The sequence below is a fragment of the Pelodiscus sinensis genome, chromosome 1 (genome assembly GCF_049634645.1).
Source record: "Pelodiscus sinensis isolate JC-2024 chromosome 1, ASM4963464v1, whole genome shotgun sequence".
Classification (NCBI taxonomy): Eukaryota; Metazoa; Chordata; order Testudines; family Trionychidae; genus Pelodiscus; species Pelodiscus sinensis.
In genome coordinates this window covers 40,824,255-40,851,086 of record NC_134711.1, presented here as the reverse complement: position 1 = coordinate 40,851,086, position 26,832 = coordinate 40,824,255, and the positions used below count along the sequence as shown (strand labels likewise).

Sequence of the window (26,832 nt, the reverse complement as noted above, 5' to 3'; positions counted from 1 at the left end):
TCCTCCTCTTTCCCAACTGAAATCTTTTGCTTCATTCAAAATGAATTTAACTAATAGGACTAAGGATCCACAAAACACGGTTTTTTAATGTAAAAAAAAATCCTCAGTCAGCTCTCTACCACTCTTTACCAGCCTACAGAGCCATGGTTTTGATTGGCATGGACAGCAATTCCAGAATGTTCTTAAATTGTGCATGCATGTGCCTACTGCCCAAAAATCTATTAGAATCTTTAAAAAAATTCCCCGGATTACAGCTATTCTGCAGCTAGAGCACAAGAAGAAAGGTCAAAAGACTTACAATCAGGGACTATGCGATGGGGGGATATTTAAGGTACAAAAATGTTATTGTCCAGAGTTCAGGACGTTGTCTTTGAGAGTCCTTCTTAGAGCCCTGTATTGTTACAAGTGAAATTCAAGAAAAATAGGTAAAATTCTTTCAATTTTAGTGACATATTTCGAATGTCCTGTGTGGCCACTCTAAGAGGAACAGTCAGCAAATTATGACATTGAAGCTTCTTAGATTCTTATCACACCCATTCCTTCCCAGATTGGGAGTTCATGCTCAGAAGAGACATCATTGGTTTGCAAAGTGCAGACCACAAGCTCTTTGCAAAACTACATAACAGGAAAGAAAGAAAAGAAAACATAATTTACCTAGAACCCCTTTTCTCTGTGTATCAAAAGCTAGTTCCTGCAGGGCTCCACCTCAATGCAGCATTCAGCACGCTGAAAATGGCTGGGCTTTTGGAACCTAGGCAGAACAACAATAACAAATGTAAACCATTTTAACCTAGCCAGAAGAGTCATGTCAGCCCACACACTGTGAGGTGTGTTCTGTGATGAGTCCTTACTACAAACAGAAGAGAGAGAAGAAATCACTGAGACAAGGTTCATAGGCACTGAAGCTTGATGCCTAAAATATTTCTGATCTCGGTGAGGTCATAAAAGGAAAGGAGAAACTAGTCCGATGGATGTAATCATAAGGGGAGAATGAGTGTGTTATGTCTCTCTCCCCATTCCCACCCTGCCAGCAAGAGCTGGAGTGCTGACTGCCCAACAGTTTGAGTTGGAGCTTTGTTTTAAATGAAGCCCTGAAAAAAGGAATGTGAAGAAAACGACAGTTGAAACTGTATTTTGCTGTCCTTACCAATCTGGCTTATGTACTACTGTAAATACATTTGCTCCCTTTCCTTACTTTGATTTTTCATTCCTAAAAAAAAATTTGCTGACATGAATAATAAAGAAGGATATGGCCAGGTATAAGAAAGACATAGAACTGGAGAGAGAGAGTTTGTACAAAAGGTGACTTACCAAACTTGAACTTAACATGATGAGAGCTCACAAGTTCATTTATTTGGCTAGACTGAGCACAAACAGGAGCCTTGATATCTAGATTGATGCTACCTAATATGAAAATCTATGATTCACTGATATATTTTCCTAGGGTACTTCCTGAAGTGCAAATAAACACCATATTTAGACACCTTTGAACATTGGGGTGTTTGAAATTCAGAACGTGTTCCAAATTCTGAGACTCAGACTAAGTTATTTTAAAGTATTAGTTTTATAATGAGGAAAGAGGACAGAATGTTACCTTCATCAGCTCTCTAGCTACAATTGGTTTATTACATGAAAAGAACACCAAGGCTAATTTCCTAAGCCCATATTTAGTTTCTATTTAGAAATCCACACCCACCCATTTCTCAAGATATATATTTTTTCTTTTTTAATCCCATGTAGACTCTGTAACCCACCTATCTCAACCAGCCAAAGTTCAAATGTAGGACACAAGAAAAAATAGTAAGCAAGGTAGATTGAAGTGATGTGGACATAATTTTTTTGCAGCTAAATCTTTCTTTTTTAAAAAAAATTCACTTTATAATTTCGTATTCCTGATCCAAATCATTCTGAATAGCAAAAGCGTGAATGCCAGATTTGTGTGGGATGATGTTAAATATAGCACCCTAAATTAGGAAGAGAGGGATGACTTTCATAAAAAGGGACAATTTATGAGTATGATAAGCTAACATTAGTGAACAGAATGTCTGTAGCCAAGAGAAAAAAGACTGTCATCAATTATGTGTGAAAATGACCCAAGAAACACAGTCAAGAAGCAGACATATTGATGGTGGCATTGCATATTAAGGGATCCTTCAACAACCTGGAATAACAAAAGCAGATGTGTTTATTCTGGGCTTTGATTTTTAAAAATTAGTAAAAGATTGTAACTTATCCCAGCTGTTACTATATTCTCTTTTGAATAAAGTATCTGCTGGATACCAAATATTAGTAACCAATGTCTTCGTTACCATCAACTATTTAATCTGTATTCCTATTTTATCATTGTATTTACAACTACTTTCGGCACAAGCTAAGAATGTGTTTTCTTAATTGTGATTCAGCCTGTAGGAGGCAGGGGAAAAGGTTACTTGGAGACCCTTTGTTCCTCACCCACTGAGATGTAATAAGAGGGTAAATCCCTGTAAGAGCACACAGCCTTCTGTTGAAAGGAAGGAGACTTAGAAAGCATGAGAATCCTTGCCAAGTTAACTGATTATCCACATAAGCATGTGGGCAGAAAATTGGAGCTTTTCCCTTTAGAAAGCTGAGCTGTGGTGCCTGGTGATAGGGGGAGGGGACAGTACTACCAAAGAAGCCCTGTCTAGGGAGAAAGGTCCATCTTGGTGAGGCCCAGGTACTGAAGATGACTGATCTACTCGTATGGAGGGGATCTGATGGGAGGAAGGTCAGGAAATAAAGGCCCACACCTGCCCTCCAGACTCTAAGCTCCTTCCCATGTCAAAATAAGCATGTGTGGGCTGGAACCAATTGTGGCAAAACTCCTTTCTGTGGCTGTGGAGAGGAACTCCTCATAGAGTAAATCCCTCAATGGCCCAGAATACAATATAGGTTTTATGGGCATCAGCCTCAGGTTTTGATTCTTGGAATCAAAAGTATCAAAATCTTAGCTTTCATTTTTTAAAAGTATTTCTAGCACTTCTGGTTTTGAAATACAGCTTGGAAATGTGATCTTGAGTGTAAACAATGAAATATCTGCTTAAACATGTAAACAACCTGAATTCATTCTGAGAAGTATGGCCTGCCTATTCACCATACTGTCACTGAGTTACCTGTGTAACCTGCAACTCTGGGAGTCCTACTGACACCACCCCAACAGGACTGGGGAGAAAGGGCTTCATCACTCCATCACAGCTTTGTTGAGGTGAATCAGCAACAGAGATCCCCACAAATAGCATAGGTACTCAGTTTTCATCTGTTGCCAGAAAATCATCTACCAGGGCAATCAATGCATTGTCTGTCCAATAACCAATTCAGTATCTACATTAACCAGGGCCAAGGAAACCTGAGACCACAAGGTAGTGTGGGAGTTCTCATCTCAGGCTTTTCAGTTTTCTGATACATATTAAAAAGGGACACAGAGTAGTAGATGTTATAGACGTTTGGGCTCAGACTGCAGCCCAAGCTCTGGAATCCTCCTATTTTGTGGAGTCCCAGAGCATGGACTGAAGCCTGAATCCAAATTCTGCACCACAATAAAATAGCCCCTTAGGGTATGTCTACACTACAGCACTAATTCGAACTAACTTAATTAGAATTAGTTAATTCAAACTAAGCTAATTCGAACTAGTGCATCCAGACCTAAAAACTAGTTCGAATTAGCATTTTGCTAATTCGAACTAGCATGTCCACATTGAATGGACCCTTAACCGAGGTTAAGGATGGCCGAAAGCAGTGCCGGCAGGGCATCAGATTAGGACTTAGAGCGTGGAGCTGCTGTCTCAGGCTAGCCGAGGGCTGTGCTTAAAGGGACCTGACCCCCACCCCGGACAGACAGTTCTCAGGGGTTCCCCGCTCGCTTGTCTAACTCGATGAGGGACAGCAAAGCAGGCCTGGCTTGGAGTGCCCTGAGTGCCCACACTGGGCACATCACAGCACTCGGCCATCAGCCCAGCTGCACTTGCCGCAGGCTGCCATCCGGAGGGGCTAATCGGGGGGGCTGCAGGAGAGTTTCCACCCCGAGGAGCCCACAGAGCCACCCCAGTCCTCCCCATCAGGGGCTCGTACCCCATTCCTCCCTCACTTCCTTCCACTTACCCCTCCCTTGCCCCCCTTCCTGATGTACAAAATAAAGGACACGTGTGTTAAAAAATAGAAACTCTCTTTATTGAACAAAACTCGGGGAGACTGGGAAAAGGAGGTGGGAGAGGGGAAGAGAGAGTGTGGGAGAGGGGAGGGCAACTAAAATGATCAGGAGTTTGGAACAGGTCCCATATGAAGAGAGGCTAAAGAGACTGGGACTTCTCAGCTTAGAAAAGAGGAGACTGAGGGGGGATAGGATAGAGGTCTATAAAAGCACGAGTGGTGTGGAGAGGGTGCATAAAGAAAAGTTCTTCATTAGTTCCCATAATAGAAGGACTAGAGGACACCAAATGAAATGAATGGGTAGCAGGCTTCAAACTAATAAGCGAAAGTTCTTTTTCATAAAGCAAAGAGTCAACCTGTGGAACTCCTTGCTGCAGGAGGCTGTGAAGGCTAGAACTAGAACAGAGTTTAAAGAGAAGTGAGATAAATTCATGGAGGTTGGGTCCATGGAGTGCTATTAGCCAGGGGGTAGAAATGGTGTCCCTGGCTTCTGCTTGTGGAAGGCTGGAGATGGATGGCAGGAGACAAATGGCTTGGTCATTGTCTTCGGTCCATCCCTCCAGGGTCTCTAGTGTCGGTCGCTGTTGACAGACAGGCTACTGGGCTAGATGGACCTTTGGTCTGACCCAGTACGGACATTCTAAGCTCAGGGCTCAGGGTTGGGGGTCTCACTGGACCACCCTGATTTTCATGCAAACCTGCTCCTGGGTGGCCAGGCTGGCAGCTACCCTGCCCTAGACGGCCACTTTCCTGTGCCTAGTGCGGAGGTTGTGGATGAGGTCCACGATCTCTGCACTAGACCAGGTGGGCGCCTGCCTCTTGCAGACCTGGGCAGGCTCCCGGGAGCCACCAGCCTGGTCCCAGGAAGAGGCGGAGGGCTGGGTGGCAGCGGGTGGCTGGCTCGTGCCGTGCCAGATGCAGGGTCTGCTGGCTGGATGCTGGCAGGCTTGCACCTGGCACGGGCACCGTAGCCAGACCGTGCCCCTTTAAGGGCTCCGGGGCCGGGAGGGGGGCAGAAGAGTTTCCCTGGTGGTGCCCAGAGTAGCCACCAGGGAAAGCTGGGGAGGGCTAGCCTCCCACTAGTTCGAATTAAGTGGCTACACAGCCCTTAATTCGAACTACTTAATTCGAAGTAGGCGTTAGTCCTCGTAGAATGAGGTTTACCTAGTTTGAATTAAGTGCTCCACTAGTTCGAATTAAGTTCGAACTAGCGATTTGCCTGTGTAGCGCCTATCAAAGTTAATTCGAACTAACAGCTGTTAGTTCAAATTAACTTTGTTGTGTAGACATACCCTCAGTCTGAATCGGCTGCAGGTTTTTAATAACATTATAGACACGCTAGTAGGCTCTCATTCTTAACACAGGTGACAAACCGAGTGTGCTACAATCATGTCACCAACACCTAATTTCAGCCAGCAAATCCCAAAATCACTTTATTCTGGGTATAACTGGTGATGCTGACTGTACAAAAGGATTATGATTTTCTCTACTGATTCTAGGCTAGGTGACTCAAATATTTTCTCCGTCACAAGAGTTACTTTTGCTGCCAAATCAAGGTATTCTTATCCGGGTATCTTGAACTTTAATCTGAAAAAACGATCTTCTGGCAGGACTGTTCAGGATAAAGTCTTCTGGACAGAGGTTCCCTGAACTCCATATTAAGAGTAGATAATTCAGAATCAAAGGATTTTCCTGACACAAAACCCTCCTGCTAGCAGAATGACTTTTCATTCTAAATTACAAGAGGGTTGCTTTCATAGGTCAAATATTTTACTTCAGCCTGACAAATACTAAGGATCCAACCTAATGTGTTACTGGGTCCTAGTCAGCTAGCTGGAGGAAGTGGCTCCCATGTGGCGGCCAGGAAACTGGGACCTTCTTGTGCTTCCCGTCTTGCACTCCTTGTAATAAGGCCATAAATTGTTCTAGCTTGGTGTCAATCACCTACACCCTTGATCTTGGCCTGTTTATTTTGTCTTTTCAGAGTCCTACCATCTACAGTCTAAACTTTCTGTGGCTATGTTGGGCACACAAACCCTATTGGCTAAGACTCCCCTCCACCCCCACTCCCACCCAAGCCTTGACCCCCACATTTTATGGAGAATGGCTTCTTGTTGGAGATTAGGTCTCTGCCTTCAGCTGTAGCTCAGCTCTCCCAGGGTCCAGAGCATAACACTTAGAGATGTTAGTATGTAATTGAATAGTCATGTAATTGCATGCAATTTTAGCAGTTACACGACTATTCACTAGTCCCTGGGGGTGGAGCAGGCAGCCAGTGTACTTCCCACCCCACTTCCAGGGAGCTCCCTGCCACTCCCTGCTACTGACTCGCTATCAGAGGCAGTGTGGGATTGCAGGTGGGAACTGGTCCCCTAGTCTTCCAGAAAGTCTTTGACAAGGTCCCTAACCAAAGGCTTGTAAGCAAAGTAATCTGTCATGGGATGAGAGGAGAGGTCATCTCATGAGTTCATATCTGGTTAAAGGATAGGAAATAAAGGGTAGAAACAAGTGGTCAGTTTTCAGAATGGAGAGCGATAACTAGCAGTGTCCTGCAGGGGTCCATACTGGGACCAATCCTATTCAACATATTCATAAATGATCTGAAGAATAGGATAAAGAGTGAGGTGGCAACATTTGCAGATGATACTAAACTGCTCAAGACAGTTAACTCCAAAGGAGACTGTGAAGCTCTTCAAAAAGATCACACAATAGTAGGTGACTGGACAAGAAAATTGCTGATGAATTTTAATGTTGATAATGCAAAGTAATGCATATTGGAAAACATAATTGCAACTATATGTATAAAATGACTAATTTAGTTGTTACCACTCAAGAGAGAGATCTTGGAGTCATTGTAATTTTCTGAAAATATCAACTTAATGTGCAGCTGCAGTCAAAAAAGCAAACAGAATGTTAGGAATAATTTAAAAAGGGTTATAAAATAAGACAGAGAATATTTTATTGTCTCTATATAAATCCATGATATGTCCATATCTTGAATATTGCATGCAGATGTAGTTACCTCATCTCAGAAAAGATATCTTGGCACTGTAAAAAGTTCAGAAAAGGGGAAAAATGTGGACGTAATTGCCAGAGGAGGTTGTGAAGGCCAGGAATTTAACAGGGTTAATAAAGAACATGATGAACTCGTGGAAGGTAGGTCCAGAAATGGCTATTAACTAGGATGGGCAGAAATGTTGCCCCTACCCTCTGTTTGTCAGAAGCTGGGAATGGGTGGATCACTTGATGATTACCTGTTCTGTGCATTTCCTTTGGGGCATCTGGCATTAGCCATTGTCACGAGACAGGACACTAGAGTAGAAGGTCCTTTGGTCAGACTCACTATGTCAATTATTGTGTACTTACGTTCTTATGTGTGTATAACTAGACAGAAGGGCATATCAACAGGGTCCTACAAGGATCAGTTCTGATGCTGGTCAATATCTTCATCAATGGTTTAGAAAATGACATAGAGAATTAATTTATAGATGATGCCAAATTGGCTCATACCTGCTATCCCAGGTTGGATTAAAATATAAATGATCTGGACAAACTGGAGAAATGGTCTCAAGTAAATAGGATGAAATTTAATAAGGACAAAAGCAAAGTACTCAATTGAGGAAGAAACAATGAATTGCACACATTCAAAATGGGAAATGACTGCCTCGGACAGAATATTGCAGAAAGAGATCTGGAGGTCACAGTGGATCACAAGTTAAGTATGAGTCAACAGTGTAACGCTGTTGCAAAAAATGCCAATATAATTCTGTGATATATTAGCAGGAATGTTGTAAGCAAGAGACTAGAAGAAATTCTTCATCTCTACTCTGCACTGATATGGCCTCAACTGTGTCCAATTCTGGGTGCCATATTTCAGGACAAATGTGGATAAATTTGAGAAAGTCCATAGAAAAACAACCAAAATTATTAAAGGAATGTAAAATATGACTGTAAAAAAAAACTGAAAAAATTGGATTTGTTTAGACTGGAGAAGAGAAGACTGCAATGGGATATTATATCAGTTTAGAAGTACATAAAAAGTTGTTGCAAGGAGGAGGAAGAAAAATTGTTCTCTTTAACCTCTAAGGATAGTAAAAGAAGCATTTGATTTAAATTGCAGCAAGGACGGTTTAAGTGGACATTAGGAAAAATTCCTGTTGATTAAACAAAGACTGTGAATGGCTTGCTAACTACAAAAGCAGCTTCTGCTCTCTTGGAATTCACACCTCCAGATCAGCTACTAGAAGTGGGCCTCATCCTCCTTGATTGGATCCATCTCGTCATCTCCAGCGTGATCCTGGCCTGCATATTTATACCTGCCTCTGGAAATTTCCACTACATGCATCTGATGAAGTGGGTCTTTGCCCACAAAAGCTTATGCTCTTACACTTCAGTTAGTCTATAAGGTGCCACAGGACTCCTCGTCGCTTTTGCAGTTTCAGACTAACACGGCTACCCCTCTGATACTTTTGTTACAAAGTATCTTTTATTTTAAAAAATTATAAGTAACCCCAATGCACCCACCTCTCCCCCCAGAGCCAGCCCCTCATCAGCGTCCCCCCATCCCAATGCACTCACGCCTCCCACAGAGTCAGCCCCCCATCCCAAAGCACTCACCCCTCCCCCTGAGCCAGCCCTCCCAGTATCCCCCATCCCAATGCACTCACCCCTCCCCAGAGCCAGCCCCCCCCAGTGTCCCATCCCAAAGCACTCACCCCTCCCCCTGAGCCAGACCTCCCAGTGCCCCCATCTGAATGCACTCACCCCTTCCCCTGAATGAGCCCCTGCCCCTCAGTGCTGGGTGCACCCCTCCCCCCATCAAATCCTTCCCCCAGCCACCTCAGAGCCAGGCACAGGAGGAACGGAACAGCTGGGTAAGGGAATCTAACCTTTAAAGTGGCCGCTGCTGTCACCCGGCCCTTCTGCCTCAGCTCACAGACTGTAGAGAGCCTGAAGCACTTAGCCAACTCTCAGTCTCTGTTCAAAAGCATCATGTGGGCCAGAACAGCTGTGCGCTTCACTCCCAGCCCAGCGCCCCCTAATGTAGCACCAGGGGGCAACTGCCCTCCCCCAACCTTCTTCGCTACGCCTCTGGCGGATGGGAACACTTGCTCTCATCGGCCTCCTGCTGTGTGAACGGTGTGGAAATATGATTTAAAATACATCAACTCCAGCTATGTAGTTAACATAGCTGGAATTGAGTATCCTAATTTGAACTCCCACTATAATGTAGACCAGGCCTAAGTGGAAGTAAAAGTGAAAGAAATAACACTCACAATTTGATATTTCCAAGAGTGGTGACTAGCAGTCTTCTTCCATGCTTCAGGAAGCAGATTTTCCACAGGGAAAAGGGAAGATAGTTTGCTCTTTCTGTGACACCTGAAAGCTTTCTTGAAGGTAAAATGGAAATGTGAAGCTTTTTATCTTGCAGCTTTACCAAAACTCTTATGTGAATTCTCTGGTCTAGACTTCAGGTTCTGGCTTGCTGAAATAGTATGTTTCACTGAACTTCCCTAATTCTTTCAACAGGAAACTCCACCTCACTTTTTCAGCCTGTGAGAAAGGAACTTCCTTTTCCCTTTTTCAGCTTGTTAACTCTTTAAGAACCTTTTTATCTTAGACAGATGGGACACAAATATGCTATTCAAAAATGCCTCTACACTTTTTAAAAATATTTCTCTTCAAGTGACTAACATGGGCTTCTTGCCTGGTTTGCCAAATTTGAAATAACAAAAGGGCTTCCTAAACCTGAGTCAAATGATTTGTTAATGCTTCATCAAAGTCCCTTTAATTAAGAGTATTTTTACTTCATCATCATTTGAGAAAAACAATTTGTGTATTTGTATGGCCTTTAAAAGCATAAACATCAAAGACCAATCACATATATAGTAGCCCAGTGTCTGTGAGTCTGTAACACTGACGTACACGGCCATGCCCTATGTGTGTCAGCGCCCCGCCCCCCTTCCCCTCCTGCCAGGGTGCTCTGCTGAGTGCTGCCCTGCTCAGCTGGGCCCCAGCGGGGGAGCAAACGGTGGCAAGCACCGCTCCAGCTGGGCCCTGGTGGGAGGGGAAGGGGGGTGGGGCACTGATGTACACGGCCAGGGGGTGTGGCTGTGAATGTCACCACCCCGCCCCCCCTTCCCCTCCCGCAGTGGCACTCAGCTGGGCCGCTGCAGGGAACGTTTGGGCGGGAGGGGAAGGGGGGCGGGGCAGTGATGTACACGGCTCCGCTCCCTGGCCATGTTCATCAGTGCCCCGCCCCCTTCTCCTCTCCCTCCCCAGTGGCCCACTTCATTGGTGGGGGGGACCAGCCAAGAAGGGAGCAGTGCTGGCCGGGAAGGGGGGAGGCAACAGATGGGGGGGCCAACGGGAAGCAGGGCTGGTTGTGGGGGAGAGTCGGGCAGAACAGGGCTGGCCGTGGAATATCAGAGGGTGGGGGAGACCAGCCAGGAGGGGCCAGGGCTGGCCAAGAGTAAGGGGGGGTGGGAAGCACAGCTGAGGAGGATGGGGGCCACGAGGGTAGCTGGAAGAAAGGGTGGGGGTGGGAAGCAGAGCTGGCGGTGGGCGGGTGCAGTGGCGCTGGCCGGGGAAATCAGGAAGAGGAACGGGCCAGCAGGAAACAGAGCTGGGGGAGGCGATCGGGGGCCGGGAGGGTGGTCGGGAGGAAGGGGGAGTGGGAAGCACAGCTGCCAGAGGTGGGGAGAGGTGCAGCGGTGCTGGCGGGGAGATCAGGAAGAGGAACAGGCCGGTGGGAAGCAGAGCTGGGGGGTAGCTGCAGGGGGGCTGGCCAGGGAAGATCAGGAGGGGAAGTGGGGGAGAACCGGCCGGCTGGGAAGTGGGGGTTGAGCAAATTGGCAGGCGGGGAGAGGGACTGACCTGGGCACTTGCTGCCTGTCCCGCGCAGGGTCCGGGAAAGGCACGAGCGAGGAGGAGGCTTCCCCTCCTCCTCACACTCAACCGACTAAGGGCTCCCAGAGGCAATTGCGGTCCTGTCTTCCAGCTGGGACTCCCAGCCGCTCCCTCTGTCCATGCCAGGCAGAAGAGAGAGTTACTCACCTTGTATAGTACCTGAGGGTACATCTACACTAGCTCATTAGTTCGAGGTAGGTAGGGTAATGAGGGCAAGCGGAGTTGCAAATGAAGCTCGGGATTTAAATATCCCAGGTTCATTTGCATGTTCCCGGGCACCACCATTTTTAAATCCCCCTTAGTCCGAACTCCGTGCCCGCGGCTACACACGGCATGGACTAGGTAGTTCGAATTAAAGATCCTAATTTGAACTACCGTTACTCCTCATTCCACAAGGAGTAACGGTAGTTCAAATTAGGATCTTTAATTTGAACTACCTAGTCCGTGCTGCGTGTAGCTGTGGGCACGGAGTTCGAACTAAGGGGGATTTAAAAATGGCGGCGCCCGGGAACATGCAAATGAAGCCCGGGATATTTAAATTCCGGGCTTCATTTGCAACTCCGCTTGCCCTCATTACCCTATCTACCTCGAACTAACGAGCTAGTGTAGCCGTACCCTAAGGTTCTTTAAGATGGTTGTCTGTGTGGATGTTGCACCTTAGGTGTCTGGCGTGCCTCTGTACCTTTAGATGGAGAATTTAAGTAGCAGTGCCCTTGGAAGGCTGTTCATGCAGGGCAGCCAGCATGTACTAGTGCAGCTACTCTGCATGCGCAGCCAACTGTCCCTTCAGTTCCCTGTCTGCCACAGAAATTGGTGACTGTGCAGCAGAGGGGAAGAAGGGCAAGTGATGGAGCACCCACAAAGACAACTGTAAGGGGACTGTTACCCCTTACTAAAACTCTGTGGGAGTTTTTGGTTTACCAGCTTCAGAAGGGGAAGGGTTCATGAGACTGACAGACCCCAGAGACAATGGAAAGCAGTCAACACTCCAGCTCAGCCTGACTGACAGGTTGTAAGTGGGGATTGTTCTGGCTCTGTCTCTGAACAAACAAGCTGTGTGCAGAAGAGGTCCTGCAAAGACAGAGAGCTGAAAGAGGAGTACAAGAAGAAGTCCTGCAGTGACAGAACCAGACACAGACAGGCCAAGCAGTGCAGACCCTGTGTTGAGCAGCAGACTGGCAGTGCTCAGAAAGCCAAAAGGAACAGAGAAACAACACAAGGAGCTGGAACTGGCCAAGCAGCACAGCCTGCAGCTGGATGTGGTGAGCTACTGGGACCTGCAAAGTGTGGGGAAAGGCTCTGGACTGGGAGAGGGGTCTGGCCACTTAGAGACTGAGGCTGTGTGGTCACTGCCAGTGCAAGCGTGTCCAGCCTGCAGCCCCTTGCAGCACATCCAGGGCTTCTAAGGAAGAGACTGTGAACTGTCCTTACACTCTGCAGACTGCTGTGTTGATGTCCCTGTGCTACAGAGCAGGGCTGTGTGTTCTCATTTAACCATTCTCATTGTTTCTTATTCTATTCTCTTTAATCAGTTGATGTTTAATAAATTGTATTTGCTTTGAACCTTATGAAGTGATCACTGGGCCAAGAAGGCCTGCAGTGTAAAGAGAGCACCTCGGAGTGGGGACACCCTAACTCCAGCCCCTAGTGACTACAAGGTCAGGGATTAAGCCCCAGGAAACCTGGGCCCAGCCTTGTTGGGGTTTCAAGGGCTCTGCTACTCAGGAGAGTGGAGGGGGAGCCCTCAGGATCAGGGAACCGTGGGGTAAAGGAAGTGGGAGCGGGGACTCAGATCCTTTCGCTGCTTCATTTCACCGGGGTGTATAGAAGCCAGGAAAGTTCCCCACAAGAGCGGGACCATTCCCCCGCTTACACAACCATTTTGAAGAATTTCAGTTTTTCTTTGAGGAACGTCCCCGTGGGAGCTTCATCTGATATCACTATGAAGCAGTACTTGTACTCGGAGGAGGGAGCTTCAGTTCATCGCTATCATGTATGGTGGCTAGTATTGTCTGGTTGAAGTGAGTGCTATGTGATAGGTAAGTTTCAAGTGGCAGCTCTACAAATGTCTGTCAGAGATGTTTTGTTCAGGTATGCTGTAGAGGTTGCCATTGCTCTTGTGGAAAGAGCATGTAGCTGTAGCGGAGGGTCCTGCCTGAAGGTACGGTAAGCCACTCTTATACAGTCAGAGCTCCATCTGGACAGCCTCTTTTTGGAAACTGGCATGCCCCTCGATCTTTCCATAATTGATACAAATAATCTTGGTGAGTTGCATATCTGTCTACTTCTATCTAAATAAAATGTGACTGCCTTGTAGACATCCAGTGTGGGTAGAGCAGCCTCTCCGCTACCAATAGTCCCTGACTTACGAATTAGTTACGTACCAAGCATTTGGTTGTAACTCAATCTGTTCGTAAGTAGGACCCCATTCATTTCAATGGGACCACGCTGTTCATAAGCACGGATTGTGTTCGTAACTCGGGGCTGCGCTTAATGGGAGGTTGGTCATAAGGACGAATGGTCATAAATCGATGCATTCGTACCTTGGGCACTACCTGTATCTGCATGGGGTTTCAGGAAGAAGACATGTAAGTAAATGGGTTCATTACAATGGAAGGGAGTTGGGACCTTCATGAGGAATTTGGGATATGGACAGAGAATGACTTTGACAAAGTCATACCAGTGTGCTTGGTACCGAGGTGACTTGTAGTTCCTCGCTGGTCCTGCAGTTGTCGATGCTGGAGATGGTGCCAGTGCTGATGGGGCTTGCTATGCCATTGGTGCTGAGTGCTTGTGTTTCTTCACTGCTAGGGGCAGCATGAAAGTGCTTGGTACTGAGCTGGAGCACAGCTTTTTTGGTGCCCATGAAGATTATTAAGGTATCGGCAGTGCCAACTTAAACTTTGACTTGCTCGGTACCTTAGAGCTGGCCCTAGTAGGGTTCTTAGCCCCTTGGGACATGTCAGTGCCTGATGGTCCTGGTGCCTCTCACTCCAGAGCCTTAGGTTCTGCTGGTACCAAAAGCATTTTTTGAGGTGATGCCCACTTTTTTGAGGGGGAGTCACCTCTGGAAGTTGAATGGGCTGGCTTCTTGGATTGCTGCTCCAATGCAGAGTCCCTGGTGCTTAATCCTTAGGGAGCTGGTTTTTCTGACACTGCCAACAGGGATGGCTGCCTGGGTGGTGTTGAGTGTTCAGGATCAGATGCTGGTCGTATAGTGTTTTCCAATAGGAGCAACTCCACCTGGAGCTCCCTGGCCCTTTCTTGCATGTGCTATGAGCTGCTTACAATGTTCACACTGTAGACAATTGTATCTTGTCTGAAATGGATATGGAAAGCTTGCAGGACAGGCAGCATTTGAAACCTGGGGAACCAGGCATCCCAGGAAGAAAAAACAGAAAAAAGGGGAAAAGGTCCAAACTAATAAAGAAAAAACTTTAAAAAAATTAACTAGAACAGTTAAACAGTCTAACAAACAACAACAACTAACACCACTATCTAACTCTATCTAATAAAATCTGAAAAATATCTGGAGGGCAGCTATCGGGTCTGACTGAAGCTGGTGGTGGCAGAGAAGGAACTGGAGGGATGGTTGGTTGCGCAGGCAAAGTAGCCACAGCAATGTGTGCTGGCTGCCTGCATGTGCAGCCTGCCAAGGGTACTTCTAGCTAAATTCTCTGACTAGAGACACAGTGGCGCTCCAGACACTCAAGGTGGAGCACCCACAGGGAAACTCCTTGAAGAATCTTTACATATATCAGAGCACTTTTAGTGACTGGTGCTTAAGATTTGCTTGGAACATTGTTTAATAGATGTCCAATTGTATCTTGCACTATCAGCTTATATGCATGTGCTATATTGGCCAGAAACACTCCAAAAAACTATGACAAGTCTTTCCTGACAGGCATCTGTGCCTGCGTGTTCTGTTAAAGAAACCTGACAAGGAGAAATTACTCGGGAAAAGAAAAGGAGACAGCTTTTCCGCTTGCTGGGTCTGTAGAACTTTAGAGCCAATCAGGGATTGTGTTCTGGAGAACTACACAATGTCTTTTGGATGAGATACCATCACACTAATGGATGTTGTTTCCCCCAGCCAATTGGCTGGTCTGTGGTATTTCCTTGGGACCAGCTCAGAGAAAAAAGGAGCATCAGCTGTCTGTTGCAATGACCTCAGGAAGAGCATACTTTTCTTCTTTCTTCCCCAGCTCTTTTAATGTTGAAATTTAAACTGGTAATATCCAAGAGGACCTTCCTGGAGATTTAAGTGCAAGGGAGGGTAGGAATTGCATATGGATTCCTGACCCTACAGATAGTCGTCTCTGGGGAAAGTGCTGAGTACACCACTGCTAAGCTGGCTGACCGTTCCCCATGGAAAGAGTGATTTTCACTGTTCTCAGGGTTACCATCTGGGCCAGGGTCAACATGTGATGGGGAATTGAGGGGGCACATAACCCTGCCCCCATGCTATAGGTTGGAGGGGCAAGAGTCCAGAGCCTTTGGGCAGCCTGAGGTCAGCACCTCCCCCTGCTGCACTTACTGGTAGTAATGGGAGGAAGTGGATCAATGTGGCCAGCAGCTGGGGGAGTGGAGCAGGCTGTCACTTTGCTTCCCTAGTCCCCTCTGCTGCCAGTGAGTACAGGGGAGCCAACCCCTGCTGCCAGTGCCAGACCCTCCACTAGTCCTTTGAATGGCATGACTGGGGAGAACTCAGGAGAAGAGGCAGGGTAGAGAGAGGTGAGGTTGTTTTGGCCCTCCCTTGGGCTAGGGGTAGAGTGAGTGAGTGAGTGAGTGAGTGAGAGTGTGTGTGTGTGTGTGTGTGTGTGTGTGTGTGTGTGTGTGTGTGTGTGTGTGTGTTGGTGGGGGAGGGGAAGTGTCAAGTGGCCAATACCCCCTGGTTACATCTAGACTGGCATGATTTTCCGCAAATGCTTTTAATGGAAAAGTTTTTCCATTAAAAGCATTTGCGGAAAAGAGCGTCTAGATTGGCACGGACGCTTTTCTGCAAAAGCACTTTTTGGGGAAAAGTGTCCATGCCAATCTAGACGCGGTTTTGCGCAAGAAAGCCCCAATCGCCATTTTTGCGATCGGGGCTTTTTTGCGCAAAACAATATCGCGTTGTCTACACTGGCCCTCTTGCACAAAAGCATTTGCGCAAGAGGGCTTTTGCCCGAATGGGAGCAGCATAGTATTTCCGCAAGAACACTGACAATCTCACATGAGCTCGTCAGTGTTCTTGCAGAAATTCAAGCGGCCAATGTAGACAGCTGGCAAGTTTTTCCGCAAAAGCACCTGCTTTTGTGGAAAAACTTGCCAGTCTAGACGCAGCCCCTCTGTGTCTTTTCTTACCAGTTAACCCTGATCTGGTTCTGTGTACCACCAGCTGCACAGGCTGGAGGAGAGTGATCATATTTCCCCATGCTGAATATGGAACACCTGGAACATTACTTTCATTCAAGTGAGTTCAATGGCAATCAACTGGTAATTCCCAAGCAGTCTCTTGTCGCCACAATCTGCCCACCTGGCTTTGACCTGCTCCACCATCAGTGGAACCCTGTTGAACAGGTTGCATACTGGGCAAGGTCTCCATGCAGCCAACTAGTATCACTGAGGCCTTTGCGATAGCCCTATGTGCAGCTGTGGCACAATAGACATGATGACCTGCATTGTCAGTGAGGGTATGTCTACACTACCCCGCTAGTTCGAACTAGCGGGGTAATGTAGGCATACCGCACTTGCAAATGAAGCCCGGGATTTGAATTTCCCAGGCTTCATTTGCATAAGCGGGGAGCCGCCATTTTTAAAACCCCGCTGGTTCGAACCCCGTGCAGCGCGGCTACACAGGGCACGAACTAGGTAGTTCGAACTAGGCTTCCTAGTTCGAACTACCGTTACTCCTCATTTCACGAGGAGTAACGGTAGTTCGAACTAGGAAGCTAGGAAGCAGCGCTGCACGGGGTTCGAACCAGTGGGGTTTTAAAAATGGCGGCTCCCCGCTTATGCAAATGAAGCCCGGGAAATTCAAATCCCGGGCTTCATTTGCAAGTGCGGTATGCCTACATTACCCTCCTAGTTCGAACTAGGAGGGTAGTGTAGACATACCCTAAGTGCCTGATGATTAGGTTGAGTGGTGATTTAGAAGAATTGCATCATACCACTGCAGATGCTATCACTTGGCTAGATGACTATGCACATGCTAAATAAATAATGGTAATCGATCAGAAATATACAGTACATTCAAATTAACATGTAGTTGACTGAGCCTGTGTTTAAAATAAATACTGTGTTGTTGGATTCTTTTATTTACCTTATCTTTAAGGCTTTGGAGTTCACACAGGGAACGGCGACACACACACCCTATCTCCCCACCCCACCAATACTCATGTACATATCTACATTTCTCCTACACAGAGCTGGTGACTGACTTAACTGATTCTCCCTACCCAGTGCTCTCTGTCCTTCATGCTTGGTTGGACTTCCAGGTCAGAATTGCCTCTCCTGCTACTTTGTGCTGCACCTTTCTGAGGCAACACGTGGGGAGAGGGCATGCAGGGTCACGCACACACAATTTCTGCCAGGGTTCATACTAGATTGTGTGCAGCACCAGCCCTTGAGCACTGTGTGGGAGGGAAGGGAACAAGCTGCTTCCAGCCACAGAAAGGGAAGAGAAGGAGTGGATGGGATGATCTGGCCTATGTCTTTGCAGAGCTCATCTCTTCTCTCCTCTCCCCCATGTGGCTGGAAGCAGTTTGTCCCTTCCTGCCTGCACAGTGTTGAAAAGCAGCAAACACCTCCAGGCTATTGCTGGCTACTGATGTAACTCAGCCATCTCCAGCTATAGCACTGACAGGTAAGGATTAAGTCCTAAGGGAGGATTGTCCACTGAGGTCCAATAAACTGCACTGTTTGGGCTTCCATGAACCTGGCCAGAGAGAAGGCTCAGCAGGAGAGGCTTCCTAGGGGATGAAGCAGCCCCATGTTCCTTGGGAACAGGCCCCAGAGTGAGGAGAGGGTGCTATGCCCTTGCCCTGGTGTCTGCTGTGTAACCTGTGTGCCGGACCGGGCCGGGTCTGGGCACAACTGAGGGCATCCGCTCAGGGTGAATTGCTCAAATTCGGGGCTCCTTACAGCTCCCAGACTGGTGACCTTTCCAAACAGGTCACAAACCAGTCCCACAGAGCGCTTCAGCTGCCTGCCTGAAGCCTCACAAGCAAAACCCCTCTGATACCCCAGTAATATCCGTGCCCCAGATGGCCCCGGGCCTCATACACAGGTGAGGGGGTCTTAGAACCCAATCTCACCTACCCCGAACAAGTTCTGTCCAGTTCCAAGAAACCAGCCACAGATCCCTGGTCAATTTACCCTCTGGACCATATCCACAAATCACGCTGAGCCAATCCTTTAGCATCTACCATCTAAAGGTTTATTGCTACAAGGAAGAAAAGCATGAGAATGAGGTTGCTAAAGTATCATACATTACATGCATCGAATCTCCCAGTTCACGATGCAGGCTCTAGCAGAGATGTTATAGCTGCTAGCTTAAAAGTCCTTGTTGCGCATCCTAGGTCAGGATGGGTCCACAGTTCTTTCTGGCTCTTCGATCCCTGCACTGCTGCCTCTGGGATGAAGTGCTGAGCTGAGTACCAAGATGGAGTCAGCCACATGGCCTATTTATCCCTCCTTCCTGGTCTCTTCTTGGCTACAGCAGATCACCTGGCCCATGGCCTAGCCCTGTGTCCCCTGCTGGTAGCCCCTAGGTATGAGTCACCACTCTTGAGGTGTGTCCTTGGCCTATAGAGGGCTATTGTTCCAGAGCTTTGCTCATTAGCATGTCCATAGGCTGAGCTGCTTTGCCCATAGTTCAACTACATATAGAGAAACATTTGGTATCCACACCAAATACATGATTATAACTTCACATACTGACATTATACAATCACATGAATAGCATATATGGAATCAGAAGAAAGTAGGCTTCTATTTGACACCTCACATGGCCCCCCCTTTGTGCCACTTTTGGGGCCAACACCCCCCCATGCGTGCAGCAGTGATCTGGCTGCTCCCCTCAAAATCCAGTAACGTGACAGCCTGCAGAGACAACATGCAACTGGCCACAGCCCTGCACCTGCCTGCTCTTATCAGACACTGCAGCTTACAGTGCACTGTCAGTGCTGTCCAGAAATGGGACTGAGACCAGGGCCCTGCACATCGTGGGGGCTGCGCCGACAGAGCAGCTAGTAAAGAAGCCAGCCTCGTGCACTGCATCTTTACCCCACCACAACCTGCAGGAGGGCTTAAATATGGGACTGCCCTTTTAGAAACAGGAGGTCTAGCCACTCTAGTCAGAAGTAATAAGCACCGAGCTATTGTTACACTTAAGTCATGTCAGAAGTGTGGAAAATTCTACAAAGCAGGTAAGATGTCCTACACTGAACAGCTTACCAACTGGACTAAGATAAAAATAAACAGGAAGAACAGGTAATATACCAAGACATAGGACAATGGAAGGAGAAAGAAGAGGACTATGATTATACACTCCAGGGGCGGATGAGAGTTTTGCGGGGCCCAGGGCAGCACAATATCGTGGGGCCCCCTCTTTGGAGAAAAACAGAAAAAAGTGGTCCCCCCCCATGCTCACTCCTCCAGTAGCCTCACACTGATCATGTGAGCTACCCCTCCTCATTCCCTCTCCTAACACCTCCCTCTACACACCTTCCCTGCCTCTCTCCTCCTGGTGCTGGTCCCTCCCCTGCAGGTGTCTGCCCTTCTGCTTCACCCCAAGAATCCCCTGGCTCCTGCACCTTCCCTTATCTCCTCCTTCCCTCACTGCCCGTGCCCTTTGCCCTCTTTTTCCCTGATGCCCACCCCCTCACCACCCTCTGCCCCCATTCCCCTCATGCCCCGTGCTCTCACACATGCCTTGCTCCATCCCCGCCTTCCTCACGCCCACCCCTCCTTTCAAGCCTTCTCCCAGCACCTCCCTCTCCCCCTTTAACTCCCAATGCCCTTACCCTCTCCTCTCCCAGCATCACTCTGTCCCCCCTCCCACTAACACCTCCCCTCCTGCCCTTTTCCTCATTGTCTCCACTTGGCCCCCTGGCATTTGTCTCTCCTCCCCTTTCTTCTCCTGACCTGCTCCTCCTCCCCTCAGCACAAGTCCCTTCCTCTGCCATCCACCTTCTGCTTTCCAGTGTGCAGGGCGGCCGTGGCCCCGGCCCAGGCTCCAGGCCACGTGCCGAACCGTGCGGTGCAATGCTGGGATGCGTGGTTTTAAAGTCCTGGGCTGTGGCGTCACGTCATGTCACGCCTCGCCACACCACGCCACGCCCGGGCGTCTTCCCTCTCAGCTGTTGCGTGGCATTTCAGCACGCCACGCATGCGCTTCCTTAGCCCCACGTGGCCCGTACTGACCAACGCCGGAGAATTTCAAAAGTGAGGGGCTGCAGCACCCTGCCACAACACCCCCTACCCCCTCGTCCTCCTCCAGCAGCTGCCAGCCGGCCCTTCAGCGGATGGCCTACTGAGAAATTCCCAATATCCTGCTGGGCCAGTCTGCCCCTGGCGCTGGGGCGGGGTCTATTGAAGTGCGGGGCTCGGGGCAGCTGCCCCGCTCGCCCTGCCCTATATCTGCCGCTGATACACTCATATGGCAGGCTAGAAAGTAACAGAGGTTCATTTAATTACTCTTCTCAAAATTTATTTTTCAAAGCATAAACCTCTCTGAAGAAGTGAATTTAGAGAAGGGTAGAAAAGAGGCATGGCAACTGGGGTCACAGAAGGAACCCTCAGTATTCAGGGAGACATAAGAGACGACACAGGGATGGGTTTGGAAAAAGGACACAGGGTACTGAAACAAGTGACTTAACTGAGCAAGAAAGGGCTGGGGAGAAGTGAGTAAAAGGAGATGAGGCAAAAAGGAGTTAATATTCAGAACATAAGAACGGCCATATTGGATCAGATCAAAGGTCCATCTAGCCCAGTATCTTGTCTGCTGACAGTGGTCAATACCATATGCCCCAGAGGGAGGGCTCACAACAGGTAATCCTCACATGATCCATCCCCATCTCTCACTTCCAGAGAAACAGAAGCTAGGGACACCATTCCTACCCATCCTGGCTAATAGCCAGTGAGGAATCTAACCTCCATGAATCTATCTAGCTCTTTTTTGAACCCTGTTAAAGTTCTAGCCTTCACTGCATCCTCTGGCAAGGAGTTCCACAGGTTGACTGTGCACTGAGTGAAGAAAAACTTCTTTTTGTTTGTCCTCCGGGAGGATTAAAAGGCAAAAAATCCTGAGCTATAATTCCAGTTGTACCACTGACTCACTTTGTGTCCTTGACAAAGTCTCCGGATCTCTGCCTCAGTTTCCTTTTTGATAAGATGTTGTAAGAATTCATTAGCTAGCAAGTTAATGCTTGTAACTGTTTTCAATGTACAAATAAGTATATTACAAATATTGTAGTATTTCAAACAACTGTGCTTGAGAGCTTAGACCTCAACAGCTAAAAGTGACAAAATAGAAAATATAAAGGTAATATCATTTTTTCCTAAAACACATTTAAAATGAGTTCCTTGTTTGAAATATGGATACAGAATCTCAGTTTATACACACACATCCTTGTGACTTGTGTAAACTTGGATTAAGTGTAGGGCTTTTCTATGTGGTGGGATAATATACACTACACAGCTGGGATTTCCAAAACATGCATTAACACAGGAGTGGGGAACCTCAGTCCTGGATCCAGCCCCCAACCTCGGGGTTCCCCCCAGCATTGGGAACCCTGGGCTGGCACTCCAGGCCCCTTCCCACCTTCCTGAGGCGCTGGAGCACACAAAATCTACTAGCCTGGGCACTCGTAGGCTCTGGCGTACATTGTGAATGTGAGGAGTGTCTTTCTCCTTCTCATTCAGGAACCATGCCAGTGAGCGTTTGTTTTGGGATTTTTTTGCTTCTCACTTGCGTGCAACCCCCAAATGACTTTTCTGTGGGTCAGTGGCCCATGACTCAACAATGTTTCTCACCCCTGTATTAACAGGTAAACCATGTTGGTACACTGAAATGTAGGAGTTTCAAATCCAAAGTTAATCAAATTAAACCAAATAAAGGCCATTTTAATTCTGAATGAGAATCCTCACAGGGATTTAATAGTTTAGCTAATCCTCTTTAAATTCACACCTTTAGTTAATTTGGATTAATTTTCCTGAGTGTGCCCTGTCACTAAGGTGTGGGGAGCCACCGGGTAGCAAAGGTGTGTCACCAGGTCACACTCCCCTCCCAGGCTCAGGTTACAGTGAGCTTGGGCTATTGTGAACATGATGGGCTGAGCATGCTCCCTCAGTGAGTCACACCAGAAATCTCCATCCCCATCTAGATAATGCAGCGCTCCTGGAAACTGAGGCATACACACAGGGTTACTAGAGGACAGTTGAAATCACATGCAACATAACAAATCAAACAGAGTGAATACAATTCCCACATTGTCACATCTCTCTCCGCTTTGAGACCGAACTGAGCAGGGTCACTTAGCCAGTGGCCTGGGAAAGTTCAGACCCCTTCACTCCAGGATAAAGCACTGACTATGACATTAGCGCTCCCCTTAACATGGACTATCTCCATGACATAATCCTGTAGGGACAGACTCTATCTTAGAAGTTTGGCATTGGCTCCTTTCATTTGGTGCTGCCAGGTCAGGGGAGAGTGGTCAGTGCACACTGTGAAATGCTGCCCAAAAACAGAGCTGCAGCTTTCTAAGGACCCTCACCAAAGCCAGGCATTCTTTCTTTATGGCCATGCAGTTCTGTTCCCAGGGCAGCAGCTTTTTGTTCAAGTACACAATGGGGCGTCGCTTCCCCTTTTTGTCCACCTGCATTAGCACCGTTCCTATTCCTGTGTCTGAGTTGTTGGTGAACACCATGAAGAACTTATCAAAGTCTGGGTGGACCAGCACCGGGGCCCTGACCAGGGTCTCCTTCAGTGTGCAGAGAGCCCTCTGGTACTGCTCAGTCCATACCACCTTGTCTGGCTTCCCCTTCTCACACAGCTCAGTGATGGGGGTGGTGATGGAACTGAAGTGGGGCACGAACCTCTGGTAGTACCCTACCATCCCAATGAAGGCTATAGGTATCTTGAACAGGGTCCTATGTCCGTCAGGGTCAGGTGAGTGTTGGGCATCACCCAGTCTGGTGCTGTTACCTCAGCGCCCATGTCCCAGTATCCCATGACCTTCCTCCCTTCCACCTCCAAGGGAATGAGGCACTTGCTCCATAGGGGCAGCCCTGCCTCCACTCTGTAAACAGAAATTTGCCTCTTGTGCATTCGGCCCCCTCGAGAAGAAGTTATTCACCAGGTGCAGTAACAATGGTTTTTCGAGATGTGTGTCCCTATAGGTGCTCCACTCAGGTCTCGGTGCATCCTCACACTGGGGATCGGAGAATTTTGCTGAGCAGTGCCCCTCGCACCACGCATGCACACCTAGCGTCTCGCACCCCAGCCGTTTGTGGAGTGCACACACGGCGCGAGCCCTTTCTGTTCCTTTTCTACCTCAGGTCTACTAAGACTCCAGAGAGGAGGATGGGAGGGTAGTGGAGCACATCTCAAAGAACCATCATTACTGTGCCTGGTGAGTAACTTCTTCTTCAGCGAGTGGATGCTCCACTCAGGTGACTCAGTAGCAGTACCTGCCAGATAGTGGTGGACATTGGAGTCACTTATGTCGAGGAAGGAAGGACTGCATCTGCTAGAGATGCTGAGGGTATTGGCCCCTTCTGTCGAGTGTAGTGCTCTGCGATAGTATGGTGTGACAACCATATGGCTGCTCTACAAATGTCCACTAACGGTATGTTGTTCAGGAAGGCTGTTGCTGTGGCCATCGCACGCATGGAGTGAGCCCTGATAGTATGAGGTGGCCGCTTGCCCTGGAGTTTATAAACTGTATGTATGCAGCTTGCAATCCATTTGGATAGGCACTGTGCTGAAACAGCTGTTCCTGTGTGTGGTCCAGACACGAAGAGTCTGTCCAATTTTCTGATTGCTCTAGTTCAGGGTTTCCCAACCTATGGGTTGGGACCCAAATACAGGTTGCCATTACATTTCAAAAGGGTCACCAAGTGTCTCCCCAGGTGGCTCTGCCCCTCCCTTCTTCCCCCATTTTTGAATTGCCTTGGGTCACCAAGTCTTCCTGAATAGTCAAAATGGGTCCCCATCCAGAAAAGATTGGGAACCGCTGCTCTAGTTCTATCAAGGTAGAATGCAGTTGCCCGCCTTGCATCTAGCGTGTATAATATAGCCTCCTTGGAGGAGGTATGAGGTTTAGGGAAGTAAGCAGGTAACTAAATGAGTTTATTTAAGTGGAACTCGGATATGACCTTCGGGAGGAACTTCGGATAGGGCCTGAGTATTACCTTGTCCCCGGTAAAGGTGGTAAAAGGTGGGTCTGCCTTGAGGGCTGCAATTTTGCCTACGCTTCTTGCAGATGTTATTGCCACTATGAAGGCCACCTTCATGGATAGGTATTGTGGTGATGTAGTGGCTAGTAGCTCAAAAGGTGACCTGGTGAGCGTGTCAAGGACCAAATTCAGGTCCCACAATGGCACTAGGGGGTGCAGGTTAGGGTACATTTTCTGCATGCCTGTGAGAAATTGCTTCATCATGGAATGCGCAAAGAGAGAGAAGCCATCTACCAGATCATGGAAAGCTGTGACCACTGCCAGGTAGACTCGGATAGAGCTGATGGAAAGGCCCGTGTTGCTGAGGTCCATGAGGTACTCCAGCAAGGTAGGTATAGGGATAGTAGTGGGATGTAAATTGCGCATCGTGCACCATTGCTGAAAGCATGTCTATTTGCTTTGATAGGTGCTTCTCGTGGAAGGACGTCTGCTGTTTAGCAGGACATGTTTCACTCTGTCCGAACAGGTGAGTTCTTCATTCTGGAACAATGGAGAAGCCATGCCATGAGTTTTAGAGTTTTGATGTTGAGGTGGCATGTGCTGCCGTGGTGCTGCATCAGGAGTTTCAGCACCACGGGGAGAGGAATGGGTTGCTCTATCGATAGGTAATTAAGGTAAGGGAATCAAGGTTGCCTCAGATAGGCTGGGGCTATTAAAATTACTGTGGCCCAATCAAATTGAATCTTGCTGATCACTCTGGCAAGAAGCAGAATTCATGGAAAGGCATAGAGTAGGGGAGCTGTCCAATGAATGGTGAAGGCAATTACATCTTGTGGCCAAAGGTGTCTAGCCGCTTGTGCTCCTTGTCGCAGGGTGTAGACTTAAATTGTGGGTTCTTAGCCTTATGATTAACAGAGCCCAGCACCAGTGAGTTCAGCTGGGTGTGTGCAAAGAGAAAGTCCATATCTTTTGCAGAGACAAAATATTTTCTATCCGCTCTACAGTTTGTAGGCAGAATAGAGGCTGGATTTTGCCACAGAGCATCTGAAGGTTCAAGGATAGCTTTGTTTATCTATCTTCAAGGATGCTGTGGGTTGTAGTATTGTCAAGAATTTGTATTGTTTATCTTGTAGCTCTTGGAGTATAATATCTTGTGATTGGGCTACCTGCCTAAACAGTTCTTGAAACTGTTTCAGATCGTCTGCCAGTGGGGAAGACGATATCTGGAATACTGCTTCATCCTGTCTAGTGGATCTGGGTTCATGTGAGGAGCTCGCCGAGTCTGAGTGAGGTAAGTCATTGTGATCATTAGAACCCGTTTAAGATATTACTGAAGGTGGATGAGCAGGCAAAGAATGCACAGAGATAGGAAGTGGGAGAGTACCTGGAAATGTGCTGTTGTTGCGATGTAGAAGCTGTATGTCTTGAATGATAGACATGGGATGAGCATGGTCGGTAGCCTTCCATGTATCCCAGGGGGCCCACTGAGGCTGGAACTGTTGTGGGGGATATATCCATGGTTGGTTAGATCATATGGGATGCTGTTGGAGGGAATGATCCCTGTATGAATGCCATGAAGTCAGTGATGGAGAAGGAGAGGAATGGCACGATGAGAACCCACTCCTATGCCCGCTTCCATAATCAGTTCTGGGGAGAATGGTGTAGGAGAGTGGGGAGCACCTTGTGGCATATTACTGTGCCTCTGGGAGTAAGACACTACTGCGGAGCGCGGTGAACAAGCTTCCGCTCTTGTGTCTGGTTGAGGAGATTTTTGTAGGTGCTGCGTTTTGTGCAGCACTTTTTGGTGCTGTGGTGCTGAGAGGCAGTCAAGGTCATTCTGCGTGGTCTGTTCAGGTACTGAGGGAGAGCTAATGGTGGGGGCATAAGCGGCTTCATTGGTGCCACTGTTTCTGTAGTGCCGACCATTGAGGCCAGTTTAGATTCTGCCTCGTCTCTCCTGGCTCGTGCAGGATTGAGTTTCTCCACAGTGCTGGAGACTGACGGCACCAGGGTACGAGAGGCTCTGGGTGACGCTGATAGCGATTTGCCAGGGAAACCCACACGGCTTGAGAGCTTTTGCAAGGTGATGAAGCTGCCCTGTCAGCGGGCTTTTGCTGTCCCCATGAGTCTTCTGGTTTGTCCAGTGAGGGTTGAAGAGACTTCTCCCAAAGGGTATGTCTACACTTGCACCCTCTTTCGAGAGAGGGATGCAAATGAAGACATTCAAAATTGAAAATGAAGCTGGGATTTAAATAACCCGTGCTTCATTTGCATATTTGCGTTATGGCGCTACTTCAAAATAGCGCTATTTCAAAATAACAGACGTTGTTAAGACGTGGTTATTTTGAGAGAAAACCCTTCTCTTGAAATAACCCT

At 47.8% G+C, this 26,832-nt stretch overlaps 1 protein-coding gene and 1 long non-coding RNA gene across 9 annotated transcripts in view; one reads left to right on the top strand and one right to left on the bottom strand.

Annotated features, from left to right (window-relative positions):
- ATP6AP1 (ATPase H+ transporting accessory protein 1) overlaps window positions 1-9,702 on the bottom strand; it is a 106,707-nt gene extending 97,005 nt beyond the window's left edge. For 3 of the 8 annotated variants that reach the window (XM_014573383.3, XM_006122584.4, XM_006122587.4), the window contains exons 1-2: window positions 9,441-9,702; window positions 655-751 (exon numbers count right to left, since the gene is read on the bottom strand). The gene's annotated coding sequence lies outside the window, so the exon portion shown is untranslated. Of the gene's footprint in view, window positions 1-654; window positions 752-9,053; window positions 9,168-9,440 lie in introns of those variants that run through there. The other 5 variants (XM_075928732.1, XM_075928759.1, XM_006122586.4 and 2 more) reach the window with 3 other exon arrangements.
- Window positions 1-26,832, top strand: part of LOC142829311 (uncharacterized) — a 28,394-nt gene that overhangs the window by 874 nt on the left and 688 nt on the right. The window contains exons 2-3 of the long non-coding RNA XR_012903740.1: window positions 24,923-24,982; window positions 25,653-25,747. This is a non-coding gene — a long non-coding RNA (uncharacterized LOC142829311). The remainder of the gene's footprint in view (window positions 1-24,922; window positions 24,983-25,652; window positions 25,748-26,832) is intronic.